Source organism: Henckelia pumila, chromosome 3, assembly GCF_033568475.1.
Source record: "Henckelia pumila isolate YLH828 chromosome 3, ASM3356847v2, whole genome shotgun sequence".
Lineage (NCBI taxonomy): Eukaryota > Viridiplantae > Streptophyta > Magnoliopsida > Lamiales > Gesneriaceae > Henckelia > Henckelia pumila.
The window spans coordinates 72,965,828-72,985,927 of record NC_133122.1 but is presented as its reverse complement, the minus strand read 5'-3'; positions in this window follow the sequence as shown (position 1 = coordinate 72,985,927).

The window sequence follows — 20,100 nt, the reverse complement described above, 5'->3', positions numbered from 1 at the left end:
TAAATCAGGAGAATCAATAAAAACATACATGATATAAGAGCGGGCCATCCCATGGTTCCATAAGAGCAGAGAAATATTCGTACAAGGACTTCTGATGAGGATCCATGTTCTTATCATTCTGCCAAGATTCAGGAATCATCATCATTATATCTTCAGGGAGACTTCTACCAGCTCGAACCAAAATTGTAGCAGTATTACACATGCACTTTGGTTCAATTTGGATAACAACACGATAACAATATCCAAGGTCTACTTTTGTAAGTTTCAAAAGTCCACTAGCTTAATCACGATAAATTAATTAAATTATGTGAGTTATTGCATGATATTTAGAATATTTAATCGTTATGTGATTTATTTTAACGCCTGAAATTTTATGTGATGTGATTTTTTAAAGTTTCCAGATTGACATTTAATTTTGGGTCGTAGGAACGAGTCTAGCCTTTGAAAGAATTAAGAAAATATTTTAATTTTATAAGTTTAAGTTGATGCAGTGTATTTTTATTAATTGGGAGAGTTAAAATTTTAAAAACTTTTGAGTGTAACTAATGAGCCGTATAGAGAGCCCATTAGTCACAAAACAATTCAAGTGTTCAAAGTTCTTTTTTTTCTCTAATCTGAACGCCGCTTATTCTCTCAAAATGTTTATTCTTTCTCGTTCAAGCGCTGCATCCAAGGCTAAGGTTCTTCAACTTCTCAAGGCTAGATCGTTCCGCAGTCCAGGTTAAATCCAATCAAACGATTTAGGCAAATTTTTACTGTTTTGAAACCCATTCAAAGCTATATCTATTTTGAAGTTGCAACCCTAAGTGGTTTATATGATGATCTATGCATATTTTGTAAGGTTCATGAGTATGACGTATAATCGTGATGCGTTCCTGATGTCTTTGTTGTAACTTTATTGATGTTTTCATGGATCTAGAAGAAAGATTTTAGAATGTTGGTGTGTGTATGGAGTTTTGATTCAAACTCTTGAAGAGATGAATTTTTATGGATCCTTTTTATGTTTTTGAAGTTTTGTGGAGTGCAATTTTATTTTAAAAGGTGTGGGTGTGTATTTTTATCAAAAAAGGGTTCGAAAGGGGTTGAAATGACTATGTTTTTCGTTCAGCTTGCGCAGATTTGGATTGCCTGGAACTTACAGGCAGCACGCTTCGCGCCTAGGCGGGATTTTTCAACCGCCTAGGCGCGAGCTGTGGCGCCTTGGCGGAAATTTCTTACCGCCTAGGCGAAAAATGTTTTGTCCAGGTTTTTTTATGCTTTCGCATTTGAAGTCCAAAATTAAGTTTTTTGACCTTTTAAGCTCTTTTATGTGTTTTTAAGACATTATATTGGAGAAAGTTTTGAAATGAATCGTCCGGGACGGACCGAACGACTCACGCGGACCGATTATACTATGTAATGCATGTTTATGTTTCAACCTTCATGGAAACTAATTTTTCATTAAAAATCATGAAATGTGGGAAGTATTTTATGCATGAATGATTCTCACATTGGTTTATGCATGCATGACGTTGTTTTATGAAAGTTACGTTTGAAGGAATAATGATAATGTGCATTAAGCATGATATGATACGATGAACGTTACGATGTATGGAAAAGATTTTGATGATTTATGCGTTTTGTGGTGATTACATGGGGTATGCACTTCGGGATGAGCTCCAGAGTGACTATCCAAACATGGCTCATGGGATGGTTATACGGGGTATGCACTTCGGGATGAGCTCCGAAGCGGCTATCCAAAGAATGAAAGTTTACGGGCGGAATGCCATATGCTTGTTGTACAACAGGAAATTATGCATGGCTCATTATGACGGTTGCCACACTACTCATACTTCATCAACCCAAATATTTTTATGTTATGGCTACATCAAAATTATGTTTATTGCATGAAAGCTTAAGTTAATGTTTTCTCTTTTAAAGTTTAGAAAGATCCTTTTTATGCATTTTCTTGCTGAGTCTTTAGACTCACTATACTTGAATGGTGCAGGTAACGATGATGTTAATGCCTTCATTGATGATTTCATTTGTGGACATGAAAAGGGGGCAGGGGTTGGTCCGACGGGCGATGCTTGAGTGCGAGACTTATGAATGAGTTTTGTTTAAAAAATTTTTACGTTTTGATGGGAAAACAAGTTTTGAATTTTTAGTTGATGGCCATGTTTGGCAAAGAATTTTAGATGCTATTTCATTATTTGTGCACTTTTAATACGCTCATTTTAATAAAAAAGATGATGCTTCCACAAAGTTTTTATTTTTCCCCAAATTTTTAAGTATGTAGTTTGAGTAACGCTCCGATTGTGAAAATTGGGATGTTACATGTGAGACCCCATTTCTAATCTTCTAATCTTGAATAATTAAACACAATCAATCACGAAGAGCCGCGGAAAAATCGAATCAATATATATATATTTTTTTAAAGGGATTGCCTTGCGCCCGCGCGAGCTTACTCCTCGCGCGCGTGCAGGCAAAAGGTCCAGAGGCTCACGAAAGTGCTCGCGCCCGTGGGCAAAACTTCCAGAGTCCCTCCAAACTAGCCGCGCGCGCGCGAGGTCCAGCCTCGCCCGCACGCAGGCCAAACGGACAGAAACCTGGAAACACTAAAAAAACAACCAAGAGCATTTCCGATCAATTCTAAACTCAAGAACACATATATATCAACATTTAGAACATACAATATTCAAAGTTCTGCCCAAAAATACAATAAGAAGTTCAACAATAGGGTTCGTTCGACTAATCGAAATATTACAAATCCAAAGGCACAACCCTACGACTCATAGTGTCTTACTTCTATCACTTCCAACTCGACCTAGTCATGCAGCTTCTGACTCGATCCTGCCCCACCTGCCATCAAGTACACATACAAACAAAACGACAGCCGGATAATCCAGTGAGAATATAATTCCCAGTAAAAGAGACAAATAAAGCAATCTCAAATAATATAACAAATCATGTTATATAAAATAACGAGTCAATCAATTCAAAAAGGCATATCAGTACTCAACTCAAAATGCATTAAAATGCAATGCATGACTTCAAAACTTGGGATTATCTAATCGGATAATCGAATATCAATCGGTACTCGGTTGGGATCCCGGGGTCAAGTTTTCACGAACAACTCACCGACACACCCATTCGGGGTGGATGTCGCTCAACTTAACCCCTAGACTTTAGAGCAATTATAAGAAGTATTCTGGCAATTGGAAAAACTCAAAATCCAAAGCCACTTCATTATAACTCCCTAAATCGTCTAAGTTCAAAATTAATCGAATCTTCGGCTCAAGATGTATGCATGTGGAATAAAACTCATTCAAGTTAAAATCAAATAATTCGAATAGCATACAAGTATGTGATTTCTTTTGGGCACTAGAATTAATTCAAATTCGAGTTAATCGTCCCGTTCATTCAATTGTCGTCTTCTTACCTTTCAAGTTCGTCGAGGATTCAAATCTGAAAATAACAACGAACTCAAATAAATAATCAATCGAATCAAAACAATCGAAGCAAAGAAACTCAAACAATATACCGTCTTTGATTCTCAATCGATTCAACTCCCAAGTTCGATCCAAATCTGAAACTGAAGATTATACGGATTCGATGTCAATTCATCAACTCAAACAATCCCGGAAATCAAACCGAAACAAACAACCGATAATCCAAAACTCGATTTCGACGGCATAATGGCTATAAACGGTCAAACCAAAAAATCATCAACATCATCAAACCATTACAAACAACTCATATCATCTTCCAATCCATCAAAACATAACAAATCCAACCAAAATCCAAAGACCCATTTTCGAATTTAAGCCTAAAAATTCATATAAAATCCAAACTTCGTTCTTTTTCCAAACCGACTTCGAATACACGATTTATGCTAGCTCAAGAACAACATACCCGAAAATTATCAAATTCTGACAACCCAACAAAAATAAAAGTTCATGGATCATAGCAAAACTTACGTCCAAACGAAGCCTTCATTGCGGTGATCGAGAATCTCAACTCGAATCTGAAATCTGACGGTCGGATTAAGCGAGTCGGACGGAAGAAGAAGCTTGGAGAATCGTTCATGGCTTCTCTTGGTTATAGGCATGATGGAGGGAGAGGGAAGGAGAGAGGAGTGAAGAGATGGTGATGGGTAGATATTATATATAACAATTAATATAATAATCTCCATTGACTAGTCAACCGGTTTAATTGCAATTCGGTCCCTGAAACTCCAAATTAAATCGACTAATTCTCAGCTCAATCAATCTTCATTAATTCCAAAATAAATAATAATTCAACTCTGTTAATCTCGAAATAATTAATTTCGGGGCCTTACATTACAACTTTGTATGACCCAGTTTCATGGCATACCTATTCATGCTTTACATGGATTGGATATTTCCTGATTAGAGTGGCCTAAAGGATTTGAGTGCCCCTGATTTACTATAAAGTCTTTTTCCCTTCCACTAAAAAAGAAACAAAAATAAAAACGTAAACAAAGAAAAAAAGTTTCAATGATCAGTATTTCTTTTTCCTCCTCTAATATATATATTAATAAATTCGGGCTTGAAAACTATATGCACTGATTTTGTATTGTGAGATCATCCACGAGTGAGATCATCAAAATTTTCACACACGTACACTATCAAGAATTAAATTCACTTTAAAAATAACGTGACAACCACAACACTGCACTTTTATCACCAAATTGACTAAAATTACACTCAAACAGATCAATAATCACTCAAAACAATGCCTTGAAGAATTGTAACTAAACGCATCCAATGGGAGGCCAAATAAAAAATGCACTAATAAAACTAGAGATCTACAAATCACACTTAACCCCAACAAAAAGAATCACAAAATTCAGTGTAAGTGCATACTAATGAAAAATTACCTAAAAGAACGAAAAAACTCCACAAAGCTCAGGCGACAATGGCATTTCAAAAAACAAAAGCATCACAAAATAAAAAAATATCTTGTAAACAATCACAATTCTCCGCCTCTTTCCTCACCACATCGAGCACCGAATCGATCAACTTGGCTCCCTCAATATAATGACCCTTCGCCTAGTTGTTCCCTGCCCCAAACTGTCCGAAAACAAAGTTATCAGGTCGGAAAATCTGCCCGTACGTACCAGATCTGACGTTGTCCATGGTCCCGGGCTCCAAATCCATGAGCACGGCGCTAGCTGAAAAGAGGTCGGACGACCTGTTTTCGATGATCGATCGGCGACTAGGGCGCCGGAGCTGCGCTGGATCAAAGGGGAGACGGGTTGGGGCTAGGGTTTGGGTTTTCTCTTTTCTTTCCTTTTCATTCTTTATGCGTGTAGGTGTATATAGGTAATGTGTGTATGGGTACATATATTGCCTAAAAACAGGAAAAAAACAAAAACAAAAACAACGGTTTACAAAAAGTGTTGTCTTAGACTACATAAAGCAATGCAAAAAGACAACGGTTAAAAAAACCGTTGTCATAGAGCTCTAAAAACACGCACATAGACAATTGTTTTAAAATCGTTGTCGTAGGCCATAAAAAATCCTCTCATAGACAACGGTTTTTTAAAACCGTTGTCTTTTACATATAAAAGACAACGGTTTTTTAAAAACCGTTGTCATTTTTCATTAAAATACGGCCAATGACAACGGTTTTTGTTAAAACCGTTGTTAAAGAACAAAAAAAGACAACAGTTTGTGTATAAAACCGTTGTCTTTTTAGTGTGGTTAATTAACATATTTGTTGTAGTGATAAATTAATGGGAGAATTAATTTCAAATATATCAAAGAATGATGTAAGATGTGTTTATATACAACTTTAGAAATTATAAAAGATTGGAAAGATAAAAGAAAACAATACACATTATAAACTTAAAATACTCCAATAAAAAATGGTATTACCAGATTAGAGGAAATTTGTGTGGTTCGTGCAGATCCTGGTGGCGAGATTAATAATCGAACAAGTAAAGAGAATGAGCTTTGTGGTTTGATACCTGCATCACAAAGCAAAGTGAGTGGCGGTGGGAGGTTCTGGTGAGGACACTCTGATGCTCAAGTCAGTATTTGAACAATAAAAGTTCTAGAGAACCCAGAACATGTGACTATAAAGAGCATGCTTTAAAAATGAAGTGACGTAAGTTATGTATAGATATTTGAAGAATTTCGTGGGCTTGAGCCACTTATAGGCTTTTTTAAAATTTATGAGGCTTGATAAATTGTCTCAATAAATAATAATTAAATAAGATGAGCCTCAATTGGGCCGAGTCATTGGACGTGGACCCAAGAGACACATGAATTGAGTCAAAACCTATCAATACTGAAAAGTAGGTATCCAAATGTAATAAAATAGCTCTTGTATATCCCAAATTTTAGATTTTGGATGTCGAAGCTGATGTGAGTGCTCTTGTACTATAATATGAATGTTTATAAATCTAGAGAAAATTGCCAAAATTATCGTAACATCCGACAATTTAATTTGTTTCATCAGTCATCAAGTGTTAACTTGACATCAATCACTCCAATTATAAATTTGATGTTATGTCATAAATGTCTAATACCACGTGCTCAAATTGCTAAAATTATCGTAACATTTGACACTTTTTGGTTTCATCAATCATCAAACTATTAACTTGACATCAACCACACAAATAAATTCGACATTATGTCATCATGATTGTCTAATATAACGTTAGTAATATTCGATGTCATGCCAACAATCAATCAAAAAATTATTATAAGTAAAAATAATTTATAAGACCAAAATTTTAAACTGACCAAATTTCTAAAATGATTTTTGCTAATTTTCCTAACAAAATTGTATCGAACTAGGAAAAAAACAAATATTGATGTACATTACAGGCTTTAGAAAATGTAATTCTTCAGAAATATTTTTTAATATAATAAATCTGTTGAAAAATTTAGTTTTGGTGTTTAAAAAGTGTAAAAGAAAGCCATACTAATTGAGCAACTAAGAAGCGCTAAACTGATATTCGGAACTAAACTACGTCACGATCAACGACCGTGATCAACTGGTTAAGAGATGCTAAACTGACTTCATTAGTTTACACTTGCTAAACTGATTCCATTATTTTAAACTCGCCAAACTGACTGCATCAGTTTACCCACATCAGTCTACTACCTTTCCATTACTGGATAAGATCATCCGTACTCTGACAACTTTGCAGAAGGTAGTGCCGCAATACCAAGGGCAATGTCGGCTCCAGAATTCGTTGGTGATAGTGACAAATCCAACAGGGATAATTTAAAACCTATCTGAAGAACAATTTTAATTTATGACCGTTGGAAATCCAAAGGGTATAAATAGAGATCTTGATCGATCAGAGTATGCAACTCACGCGAAAAATGCTCTGCTATTTTACGAGAATACTCAAAGCTTTACAAGCTCAAGATTTGAACAAAGAACTCAAAGCACAAATGCCGAAGTGTTATTCTGATCACTGTAGGATCAATTTTTGTGCTAAAGATTTTGAGTTGTATTCACTCTATTCTATCATCAGTCTAGGACTAAAACTAAAGTGTTGTACTAGGAGTTCTTTGTCCTAAACTGGATCGGGTATCTGAAAATTGCTTGTAAAATTCAAAGTCTTCTAGTGATATTCTTCCGAGGTGAAAGAAGGGGTGACGTAGGAGTGTTTGAAATCTCCGAACATCCATAAACAATTGCCTGTGTTATTTCAGTTTACTCACCATCACCACCCAACCTAAACTGATACTCACTCGGTGTTTAAAATATGTAATTTGACATATTTCCGCACATATTTTGTTTGTCAAATTACATCTGACATTAAGATAATCCTCAAACTCAGTCACTAAACCGATCGAGTTCAAACATTCTTACTAAACTGCTTGAAAGTATATTCACCCCCCCCTCTAAACTTTCATCCGATCATAACAAGTGGAATCAGAGAGGTTCTTAGCATACTCTTGAACACTGTATCAAAATGACTTCATTCAGCAAGATTCCTATGTTCTCCAAAGAAGATTTTGATGATTGGAAGATTCGTATGCAAGCACATCTATCAGAATTAGATGATGACATGTGTTTTAAAATCACTGATGGACCTCTTACAATCACCAAAATTAATACTGCTATAGTAATTTCTGGCGGTGGTCCACAGTATATTGAGAAACCAAGAATTGAGTGGACTGCTGAAGATAAAAAAGGTCAATCTTTATAATGTGGCTAAAGACATCTTGTATAAAAATCTTGACAAGAACACTTTAAGCAAAATCAAGACATGAAAAACTGGGAAAGAAATTTGGGAGAAACTGATTCAACTCTATGAAGGAAATGAACAGACTAAAGAAAACAAACTGTCTGTTGCCAGTCAAAAGTTTGACAACATCAGGATGAAACATGGTGAATCTATGACAGAATTTAATGAGAGAGTAAGTAGAATTGTTATTGAGCTTAATGGATTGGGAAAGACATATCCCAACAGGAAAGTCATTCTCAAAGTTATTCTAGGCCTTCCCAAAGAATGGGATGTGAAGACAATGGCTATGAGGGAATCGAAGGACTTGAACAAATTAGAGCTGCATGATCTATTTGCAGATTTGAATGCCTATGAATTTGAGTTGCAAACTCGGGAGTAAGATCAGTCTACCTCTCAACTGACCAAGTCCTTGACTGCAGTGAAGATAGAATCACCATCTCAATCACAAAAATCAGCAGAACAACTGAGCAGTGATGCTATGTCCTTATTTGTGAAGAAGTTCGGCAAGTTCATCAGAAGAAATCAGGAAGGATCTTACAGAAGAAACTTCCAAAAGAAAGATGCAGTTGAAGAACCAAGAAGTTGCTTCAACTGTGGGAAAACAGGACACTTCATAGCTGACTGTCCAAAACCGAAGAACTTTGACAAAAGAAAAAGCTCAAGGGATGACAGACACACTTCGAGACAGAAACATGAAGCACTGGTTGCAAAGGATAGCAAAGACAAATGGGCAGAAACAGATAGTGATTCAGAAGGATCCAACTATTCCAGTTCCAGTGATGATGAAGAAGAGATCAAATGTCTAATGGCAAATAACCATGAGCAAGCCTCCACCAGTGAATAGGTATTTGACTTTAGTTCTGAAGTGTTCACTAGAGAGGAACTAATCACAGCACTTCATGACATGGAAAATGAGTATCAAAAACTGTCCCTCGCATTTGATGAAGTTAAAGCAAAGCAAGAGGACCTGCAAGATATCTCAACAGAATCCCATTGGGAACAATCAGTTGAGAAAAATTGTCTTGATATAGAGATTGCTAAGCTTAAAACTGAGAATGAGAAACTCAAGATCAATAGCATGAATCTTATGATAGAAAAACAAAGGATGGATGATCTAGTAAGTTCATGGAATAGATCCTTGAGCACGCTGACTGAAATGCATGATTTACAAAGACCTCTGAATGATAAAACAGGTCTAGGGTATGATAAAACAGTTGAAACTGGTGAATTAAGCACTCTAACCAAATTGAATATGTGCAAAGGCAAGTATATAAACTTTGTACGAGCAGTTAGAGAAAATGAAAATGATAAACTTATTCTAATGACTTGGCAGCAAATAGAGTAGATGAACAGAAAGAGATTTGGTATTGGCTTCATTCCTCAGGAAACTAACGCATATCAACCTAATCCTATGAGAGGAAATCGAGGTCAATATCACAATCAACGTCAAGTTAAAAAGTGATATAAACATTTCAAGGATACTGGAAAAGGAAAACAGCATATGGTATCACAATCACATCATACTCCACGATCTAGGGCACGTAATTTAGTACGCACTTACAGGAACACTGAAACTGGTAAACTAGTTAAAGTATTCCAGGTTTGGGTTTCTAAAGGATTAATCCCTCGTGAACCCAAATAGATGTGGGTACCAAAAGTTATTCAACTTTGTGAATACAGGTAAAAGGTACTAAAGAAATAATGGATGAATCATGGTATTTAGACCGTGGATGTTCAAGACACATGACTAGAAATGATAAACTACTGTCTGAACTCATTAAATGCCATGGTCCAACTATCACATTTGGTGACAACTCACAGGGTAAGAATGTGGGTAAGGGTAAGATTATCCACGATAACATAATCATTCAAGATGTTTTACTACTTGAGACTTTGAAATATAACCTAATCAGCATTAGTCAAATGTGTGACTATGGGTACTCTGTTGAATTTCAAAAGCTAACTTGCCTTGTTAAAGATGCCTCTGGTAACACTATTTTGACAGGAAACAGATGTGGAAACACATATAAAGTATGCTGGAACATTCCGTCTAGCAAACCAGTTTGCCTCGTAGCTTCCAACTCTAAGCGCAACTGGATTTGGCACAAGCAACTGAATCACCTTAACTTCAAGTCAATTGCCAGTCTGAGTAAGCTCGAGCTAGTAACAGGACTTCCTAAAATTGAATTTTCCAAAGATAAAGTATGCTCATCTTGCCAATTTGGGAAGCAATTTAGGTTATCTTTTAAAAACAAGGGTTATAACTCATCTTCCCGATGCTTGAAACTATTGCGCATGGATTTATTTGGTCAAATACCAGTAACAAGTTTAGGGGGAATGAGGTATACTCTTGTCATCATTGATGATTACTCACGTTTTACCTGGGTCATTTTCTTAAAATCAAAAGACCAAACTGCTTCTCAACTGATCAACATTTTTTAAAGACTCTTTAATGAAAAATCCAGTAAGATTGACAAAATCAGGAGTGACAGGGGAACTGAATTTGTCAATCAAATTTTGTCTTCATTTTTAGAGCATTATGAAATCAAACATGAATTCTCAGCAGCTAGAACGCCACAACAAAATGGTGCTGCAGAAAGGAGAAATCGTACTCTTAAAGAAGCTGCGAGAACCATGTTAGCCGATTCCAAAGTCTTTCAAAGGTTTTGGACAGAAGCTGTGAACACTGCTTGCTACACTCGGAACAGATCAATGATATGCAAGAAATTTTTTAAAATCCCATATGAGATCTGGAATGGCAAAAAATCTAATGTATCCTACTTCAAGATTTTTGGGAGTAAATGCTACATCCACAACAATGGTAAAAGTCATCTGACTGCATTTGATGCAAAGTCAGATGAGGGTATATTTCTGGGATACTCTTCAATAAGCAAAGCGTATAGAGTTTTCAACAAAAGAACTTTAAATGTTGAAGAATCAGTTCATGTCATATTTGATGAGGATTTAACTACTGACATTCCAACTAATGCTCATCAAATCTCAGATCTATTTCAGGAAATTCAATTGGACAATGACAGTGTAAATAAAAGTGAAGATGACAGTGAAGATGACTTTTCACCACCCATTAGAACACTTCAAACTCCTGAACCTGAACTAATGGACCACCAGTCGAAGGTCATAACATTAATAAATCAGTTGATATTCACCAAACTCACCCAGTTGTGAATAATGAAGAGCAGCAACATGAGACTCAAGAACATCACACACACATTGAAGGCACAGAGCTTGGCCAAGATAACATGACTAATCAAGATCTAGAGGCACATGTGAACAATGAGAATCAGCCTAATTCTAGACTCAAATGGTCCAATAAGCATCCACTCAGTTGGTGATAGGTAATCCTATAGAACCACTAAGGACTCGAGGACAAATGATTAAAGAATTTCTTCATGCATCCTTTATATCCCAAGAAGAGCCAAAGAAAATTGAAGATGCACTAGCTGACAGCTGTTGGATAGAGGCTATGCAAGAAGAATTAAATCAGTTTACCAAAAACTCAGTCTGGGATCTTGTTCCAAGACCATCACACCAATCAGTCGGTACTCGTTGGGTCTTCAGAAACAAACTCATTGAAGAAGGAACTGTAGTCAGAAATAAAACAAGACTAGTAGCTCAAGGATATAGGCAAGAGGAAGGAATTGACTATGATGAAACTTATGCACCAGTAGGTAGAGTGGAAGCCATAAGAATATTCCTTGCGTATGCATCATTAAAGACTTCAAAGTTTATCAAATGGACGTCAAAAGTGCTTTCTTAAATGGCAAATGTAAGGCCCGGGATTAATTAGAAATTAATCCGAATTTATTTAATTTTAATCCGAGTATATTTAATTTGGAAATATTTAGAGTTTTGATTTAAATTCTAATATTCTTAAATTATTTAGGATTGAAATTGAATTAAAATAAGGGCCGAGGACCAAATTGCAATTATTGAAGAATCTAGGGACTAAAGTGCAATTTTATTGAAAGTTATCAGATTTGTGTTGGATTACTCAGCTTTTGCACGTGTACTTCATTCCTTATTCAGAAATTGAGAAACAGAGCCGAGATCTTATTTGTTTTCTTTGAAAGTTTGATCTTCAAATCCTTGTAACTTTTGAACCGGTTGTCCGATTTCGATTCCGTAAATTGTTCTGGAACCCTTACGACGAGAGCTTCAATCTCGTGTAAGTTTTATGCTGTGTTTTATGGATTTAGAAATCATTATGGAGCAGATATCAGATTTTTAGTTGTTGATTGTGTTCTTGCTATTGTATCGCTTCTATTTTCGAAACTGGATCAAAGTTGGATGATTGAAGGGATTGATTATGATTTGTAGCTTGTATATCGATGACTATAGCTGCTGATAAGATGTTTTATGACTGAGTTTTATATGATACATGCTGATATATGAATTGGAGTTACAAGTTTCGAAGTCGGGATTACGTCGGTTATCGATTTGGAATCGCTACGTCGTTTAATCGAGTTTTGGAACTATTTTGATAGCCGATTTCTGAGTTGAAGTTGTTTTTGAGATGTTATGAATGTTATAGTATTTTTCTTATTCAGTTTCAGTTGAGTTTGAAGGCTTAACGACACAAGACGCCGACTTGAACGAACGAAGAAAGAGTTGAGGTTTGAAATGCGATTGATTGATGAATTCTTGATGGTTTTGACTCGTTTCTGAAATGATAGATTGGTATGAAGTTTGATATATGTATTTTGATTATATCTCGCAGATTTGAGGAGTTCAGAACATCAATAAATGAAGGTATAATGACGACATCGCGAAGTAGGGACTTTGAAACTCAAGAACGATTATCTTTGAGTTGGCCCGCAAAAAATCACATACTTGTTTATGTTTTGATTTGATTGTGGTGTTGCCGATCAATCTCAGGTAGTGGATCTTTAAATTTGAGTTGATATGATGTTATATCGAATTGATTCTAAGCCAAGGTTGTGGTTAACCTTATTTGCGAGTCGTTTACGAATTCGTTAGATGGATATCCATGTCAAGATCATTTATGAAACTTGATGGCTTCGAAGTTATATGAATCAATTCATATTTAAAGCGTTTGAGTACTCTATTTGTTGAGTTGAGTTTTAAATAGAGTTAATATGATTTATTTAACGCTTTCGATATGTTGGTTATACTGAGATTTGTATCTCACCGGAGTTTATCCGGCTGTTGTCTTGTTTTGTATGTGTGCATGACAACAGAGAGGGCAGGAGCTGATCATCGTCGTCATTGACAGCTGGGAGAGAGTCTAGCACGTGAGGGCTCGGGTTGTAGATGATGTTTTGAATGTTAGAAGCATGGAACCTTAGAACTTGTGGGTTTTGGAATACATGTATGAAACTTGAGATAGATTATGTCGTTTATCGTTTCTTTAGCGACTTGTGCGATGTAATAAATATATGTATAGATGCTTGAGACCTTGTTTATATTAATATGCATGATTTGGATCTTTTATATCATGTTTTAGACTTGAGTTTGATGAATTGGAAGGAGTTGAAGGGATCAGATTTGCGGACAAAGAACAGGGCAAGTTACTGCTCCAGGAGGCACCCCCGCGGTAATTTTTGACGGCTCGCGCGCAGCCTGGAGATTATCCTACTGTTTTGGAAAAAAACAGGGGCGCCCCCGCGGTAGTTTTTGGTGGCGGGGGCGCACCCCTTTTTGAAAAATAAAAAAAAAATTATTTTTTTTTTGGATCCTTTCTTTCCTTATTAGATTAATGATGCTTATTCATTAATTGCCCTTAAGATATGAGATTAGCAACCCGAGGCCCCACAACAGGTGGTATCAGAGCGTTAAGTTTCTCGGACTATGACTAGATGAGCGGGGTAGATTGAGTCCTCTATTCTGATTTATTTATTGCTTTCATAATTTTATGGTATATGATTTATTGATTACAGATATTAAATTGTCACATGATGCTGTGATAATTTGCGAAGAGTATGTTGTACAATGTTGTGAATTACATGCTATTTAGTTATTTGATTGAAGAACTAGCATGTATTATGAGGATGAATTGAAACTCGATCTACGAAGGCAATGTGGATTGCAACAGACTTGATGTATTTGAGATTGAACTGTACACTAATCTGTTTGATTATCAGATATGCCTCCCCGACCAGCACCGAGAGTTAGGCAGACATTGGCTATGAATCAGCCTGAATAGACAAATGCTGCATAGGTCCCAGTGACAGTGTCTGAACATGGACAGGGTAGTACGTCTACTGATGAGTTCAGTGATGCTAATCCAATGGAGAAACTTTTGAAACGATTCCAGTCATTCAAACCACCGAAGTTGCAAGGAACAGAGAATGCTATAGAGTGTGAGAACTGGCTGGAAGATATTGAGCAGTTATTTGAGTCCATTGATTATACAGATGATCGTCGTGTGAGACTGATAATTCATCAACTGCATGGCCTTGCCAAGAGTTGGTGGATAGCGACGAAGAGAGCACTGGAAAACCAAGGTACTGTTATTACCTGGTCTGTATTTCGAACTGCTTTCTATCAGCGCTTCTTTCCTGTGTCTTATCGCAAGGACAAAGGAGCAGAGTTTGCAAGTTTGCAACAGGGACAGTTGAATATTGAAGAATATGTTGCCAAATTCACTAGCTTGTTGAAGTTTGCACCACATATCGCTGTTAGTGACGAAGCTCAAGACGATCAATTTATCAATGGCTTGAATCCTGATGTGTTTACACTGGTGAATTCGGGAAGACCGAATACCTTTGCTGATGCTCTGAATCGAGCAAAGGGTGCAGAAGCAGGGATACTAAAACAACGAGGAGCACAGTTTGTGCCACAGCCAGTGAGACAACCACAAGAACAACCACAGATTCCACAGCCACCTCGATTTGAAGCTGGAGGTAGCAGCAGTGGAAAGAAAAATTTCTTCAAGGGTAAGAGCAAACAGTTCAAGAGATCAGGTGGTGGTAGCTCTTCTAGTTCTAGTGGATCCCGACAGTCTAGAGCTGGACACAAGTCTGATGTATATTGCACCAAATGTGGAGGTCGCCATACCGATGAACAATGTCGAGGGGTATTTGGAAGCTGCCACATTTGCAACAAGATGGGACACTTTGCGAGAGTGTGTCCACAACGAGGATCTGAGGGTGCTCAGGGTACTGGAGCATCGAGACTGGTGGGTCAATCTACATCTTCTGTTCACTCTTTTCAACCACAGCCTGCAGCACCGAGTAGAGGAGGAGGTCAGACGGTGAATCAACCTCCAAGGAAACAAGCAAGGGTGTTTGCATTGACTGAGGAGCAAGCACAAGCGGGACCAGATGATGTGATTGCAGGTAACTGTTCTCTTTATGGTTATCCTGCTTATGTCTTATTTGATACTGGTGCGTCGCATACTTTTATATCTGAGCAGTTTGTTGCATTGCATTCATTACCTGTTGAGCCCTTAGCTACTGTTGTATCTATTTCATCACCTCTGGGAGAGGTATTATATCAGTGAAGTCTTTACGAAATTGTATATTACAGTGTGAGGGGCATGATATTGAGCTAGATTGTATTGTACTCGGTTTGTCTGATTTTGATTGCATAATCGGTATTGATATGCTAACCAAGTACAGAGCTACAGTAGACTGTTTTCAGAAGATTGTGAAGTTCAGACCTGATATGACTGATGAATGGAAATTTTATGGTAAGGGATCACGAGCTAGAATTCCTTTGATATATGTTCTTTCTATGACTGACTTGTTACAGAAAGGGGCAGAAGGATTCCTTATTTATGCAGTCGATATACGGAAGACTAGTCCGAAATTGACTGATATACCGGTGGTGAGCGAGTTTGCAGATGTATTCCCTGATGAGATTCCAGGATTGCCACCATACAGAGAGGTAGATTTCAGTATTGAATTGATGCCAAATACACAACCGATATCAAAAACACCTTACCGAATGGCACCGATTGAATTGAAATAATTGAAAGACCAACTTGAAGATTTGTTGGCCAAGGGTTATATCAGATCGAGCGTCTCTCCTTGGGGTGATCCGGTATTGTTTGCTAGAAAGAAGGACGGATCGATGAGACTATGTATTGACTACCCGCAATTGAACAAAGCAACGGTAAAGAATCGCTATCCTTTACCTCGTATCGATGATTTATTTGATCAATTGCAGGGATCGTCAGTATATTCGAAGATTGATTTGCGATCCGGATATCATCAACTGAGGGTTAGAGACGAAGATATTCCTAAGACTGCATTTAGAACCAGGTATGGCCATTATGAATTCATAGTCATGCCTTTTGGTCTAACGAATGCACCAGCAGTTTTTATGGGATTGATGAATAGGGTATCTCAAAGATATCTAGATGATTTCATGATCATATTTATCGATGATATCTTGATTTATTCTAAGAATATGTGTGAACATGCTGATCATCTCCGAATTGTATTGAGAACGTTACGGGAAGAAAAATTATATGCCAAGTTATCCAAATGTGAGTTTTGGTTGCAGCGAGTCGTGTTTCTTGGCCATATAATTTCAGGAGATGGTATATCAGTGGATCCAAGCAAAGTAGAAGCTGTGATCAGTTGGCAAAGACCGACGTCTGTGCCAGAAATTCGAAGTTTTATGGGCTTAGCTGGTTATTATCGTCGATTCATTCGAGATTTTTCATCTATAGCGAAGCCTATTACACAGCTTACACAGAAGAATGCACCATTTGTTTGGTCTGAGGCATGTGAAAGGAGTTTTGTTGAACTGAAAAAGAGATTGACTACTGCGCCAGTGTTGACAATCCCTAAAGGTACTGGTGATTTTGTTGTTTATTGTGATGCTTCTCACCAGGGTTTGGGATGTATTTTAATGCAGAAAGGACATGTTGTTGCTTATGCTTCTCGACAACTGAAACCACATGAGGTTAGGTATCCGATTCATGATCTTGAATTGGCTGCTATCGTTTTTGCATTGAAGATCTGGAGACATTATTTATACGGCGAGAAGTTTGAAATCTTTTCTGATCATAAAAGTCTGAAGTATCTATTCTCACAATCTGAATTGAACATGAGACAACGACGATGGCTTGATTTATTGAAGGATTTTGATTGTGAAATCAAATACTATCCGGAAAAATCTAACGCAGCAGTAGATGCCCTGAGTAGAAAAGTATGTGCTCTATCTTTATCTACTATAGGTGTATCTAATTTGATTGAGAATTGTTGTGTTTCTGGATATGTATTTGAGACAGATAGAAGGCCGATGAGAGTGTATGCAATCAGTGCTGAGCCAGAGTTATTGATTCGTATCAAAGAAGCACAGAAAGCTAATCAGAATGTACAGAAATCGATTGAAATGATCAGATCAGGACATCAGTCTGAGTACAAGCTTAGTGACGATGATATCTTGTATGTGAATAACCGAATAGTTGTTCCCAATATTGCAGACTTGAGACAGAGTATTCTGAAAGAAGCCCATTGTAGTCGCTTTAGTGTTCACCCTGGAGGCAGAAAGATGTACAACGACTTGAAGAGTCAGTACTGGTGGAAGCAAATGAAGTCTGATGTGACTGAATTTTTATCTAAATGTTTGAATTGCCAACAGGTGAAAGCTGAAAGAAAGAAACCGGGTGGCTTATTACAGAGTTTATCAATTCCTGAATGGAAATGGGATCACATTTCCATGGACTTTGTAACGAAGTTGCCACGATCATCTCGAGGATGCGAAGCTGTTTGGGTGATCATCGACAGGTTGACAAAATCTGCGTGCTTTATTCCTTATCAAATGACTTATCATCATGATCAAATGGCGGATCTTTATATTCGATAAGTGGTAAGACTTCATGGTGTGCCAAAGTCGATTGTATCTGACCGAGATCCGAGGTTTACTTCGCACTTTTGGCATAGCCTACAGGAAGCTCTAGGTACGCGTTTACATTTGAGTACTGCTTACCATCCTCAAACCGACGGTCAATCTGAACGAACTATTCAGACGCTTGAGAATATGCTTAGAGCTGTAGTACTTGATTTTGGTGTTACATGGCAAAATTCTATACCACTCGTGGAATTTTCTTATAACAACAGTTATCAGACGAGTATAGAGATGGCAGCATTCAAAGAGTTATATGGGAAGAAGTGTCGATCGCCTTTGTATTGGGATGATGTTTCTGAGGTACCTGAGTTAGGGCCAGATATGATCAGACAGATGACTGAAAAGGTAAAACTGATACAACATAGAATGAGAACAGCACAACACAAACAGACCAGATATGCGAATGTACGACGACGGCCATTATCTTTTGATCAAGAAGATAGAGTGTTTCTGAAGATTTCACCGTTCAGAGGCACCGTTCGATTTGGACAATGAGGGAAGTTATCTCCGAGGTATATTGGGACGTATGAGATTCTCGAGAAGATAGGCAATCTAGCTTATCGACTCGCTCTTCCTATGTCTTTATCTGGAATACATGATGTCTTTCATGTATCGATGTTGAGGAAGTACATATCTGATGCATCTCATGTGATTCACTCCGATGAAGCTGAATTGGATGACACTCTTAGTTATTTCGAGCAACCTATTCAGATTCTTGATAGAAAGACGAAGCAACTCCAAACGAAGACCATTCCATTGGTGAAGATTCAATGGAGTAGACACGGAGTTGAAGAAGCGACTTGGGAAGTCGAAGAAGATATGAAGCAACGATTTCCTTACTTATTTCATTGATGTGAGTTCTTATTCAGTTTTCAGTTCTTTTTATTCTTATGAGCATGCGGACTGCATATCTATACTGTTTATGAATTCGAGGACGAACTCATGTCTTAGTGGGGGAGAAATGTAAGGCCCGGGATTAATTAGAAATTAATCCGAATTTATTTAATTTTAATCCGAGTATATTTAATTTGGGAATATTTAGAGTTTAGATTTAAATTCTAATATTCTTAAATTATTTAGGATTGAAATTGAATTAAAATAAGGGCCAAGGACCAAATTGCAATTATTGAAGAATCTAGGGACTAAAGTGCAATTTTATTGAAAGTTATCAGATTTGTGTTGGATTACTCAGCTTTTGCACGTGTACTTCATTCCTTATTCAGAAATTGAGAAACAGAGCCGAGATCTTATTTGTTTTCTTTGAAAGTTTGATCTTCAAATCCTTGTAACTTTTGAACCGGTTGTCCGATTTCGATTCCGTAAATTGTTCTGGAACCCTAACGACAAGAGCTTCAATCTCGTGTAAGTTTTATGCTGTGTTTTATGGATTTCAAAATCATTATGGAGCAGATATCAGATTTTTAGTTGTTGATTGTGTTCTTGCTATTGTATCTCTTCTATTTTCGAAACTGGATCAAAGTTGGATGATTGAAGGGATTGATTATGATTTGTAGCTTGTATATCGATGACTATAGCTGCTGATAAGATGTTTTATGGCTGAGTTTTATATGATACATGCTGATATATGAATTGGAGTTACAAGTTTCGAAGTCGGGATTACGTCGGTTACCGATTTTGAATCGCTACGTCGTTTAATCAAGTTTTGGAACTATTTTGATAGCCGATTTCTGAGTTGAAGTTGTTGTTGAGATGTTATGAATGTTATAGTATTTTTCTTATTCAGTTTCAGTTGAGTTTGAAGGCTTAACAACACAAGACGCCGACTTGAACGAACGAAGAAAGAGTTGAGGTTTGAAATGCGATTGATTGATGAATTCTTGATGGTTTTGACTCGTTTCTGAAATGATAGATTGGTATGAAGTTTGATATATGTATTTTGATTATATCTCGCAGATTTGAAGAGTTCAGAACCTCGATAAATGAAGGTATAATGATGACATTGCGAAGTAGGGACTTTGAAACTCAAGAACGATTATCTTTGAGTTGGCCCGCAAAAAATCACATACTTGTTTATGTTT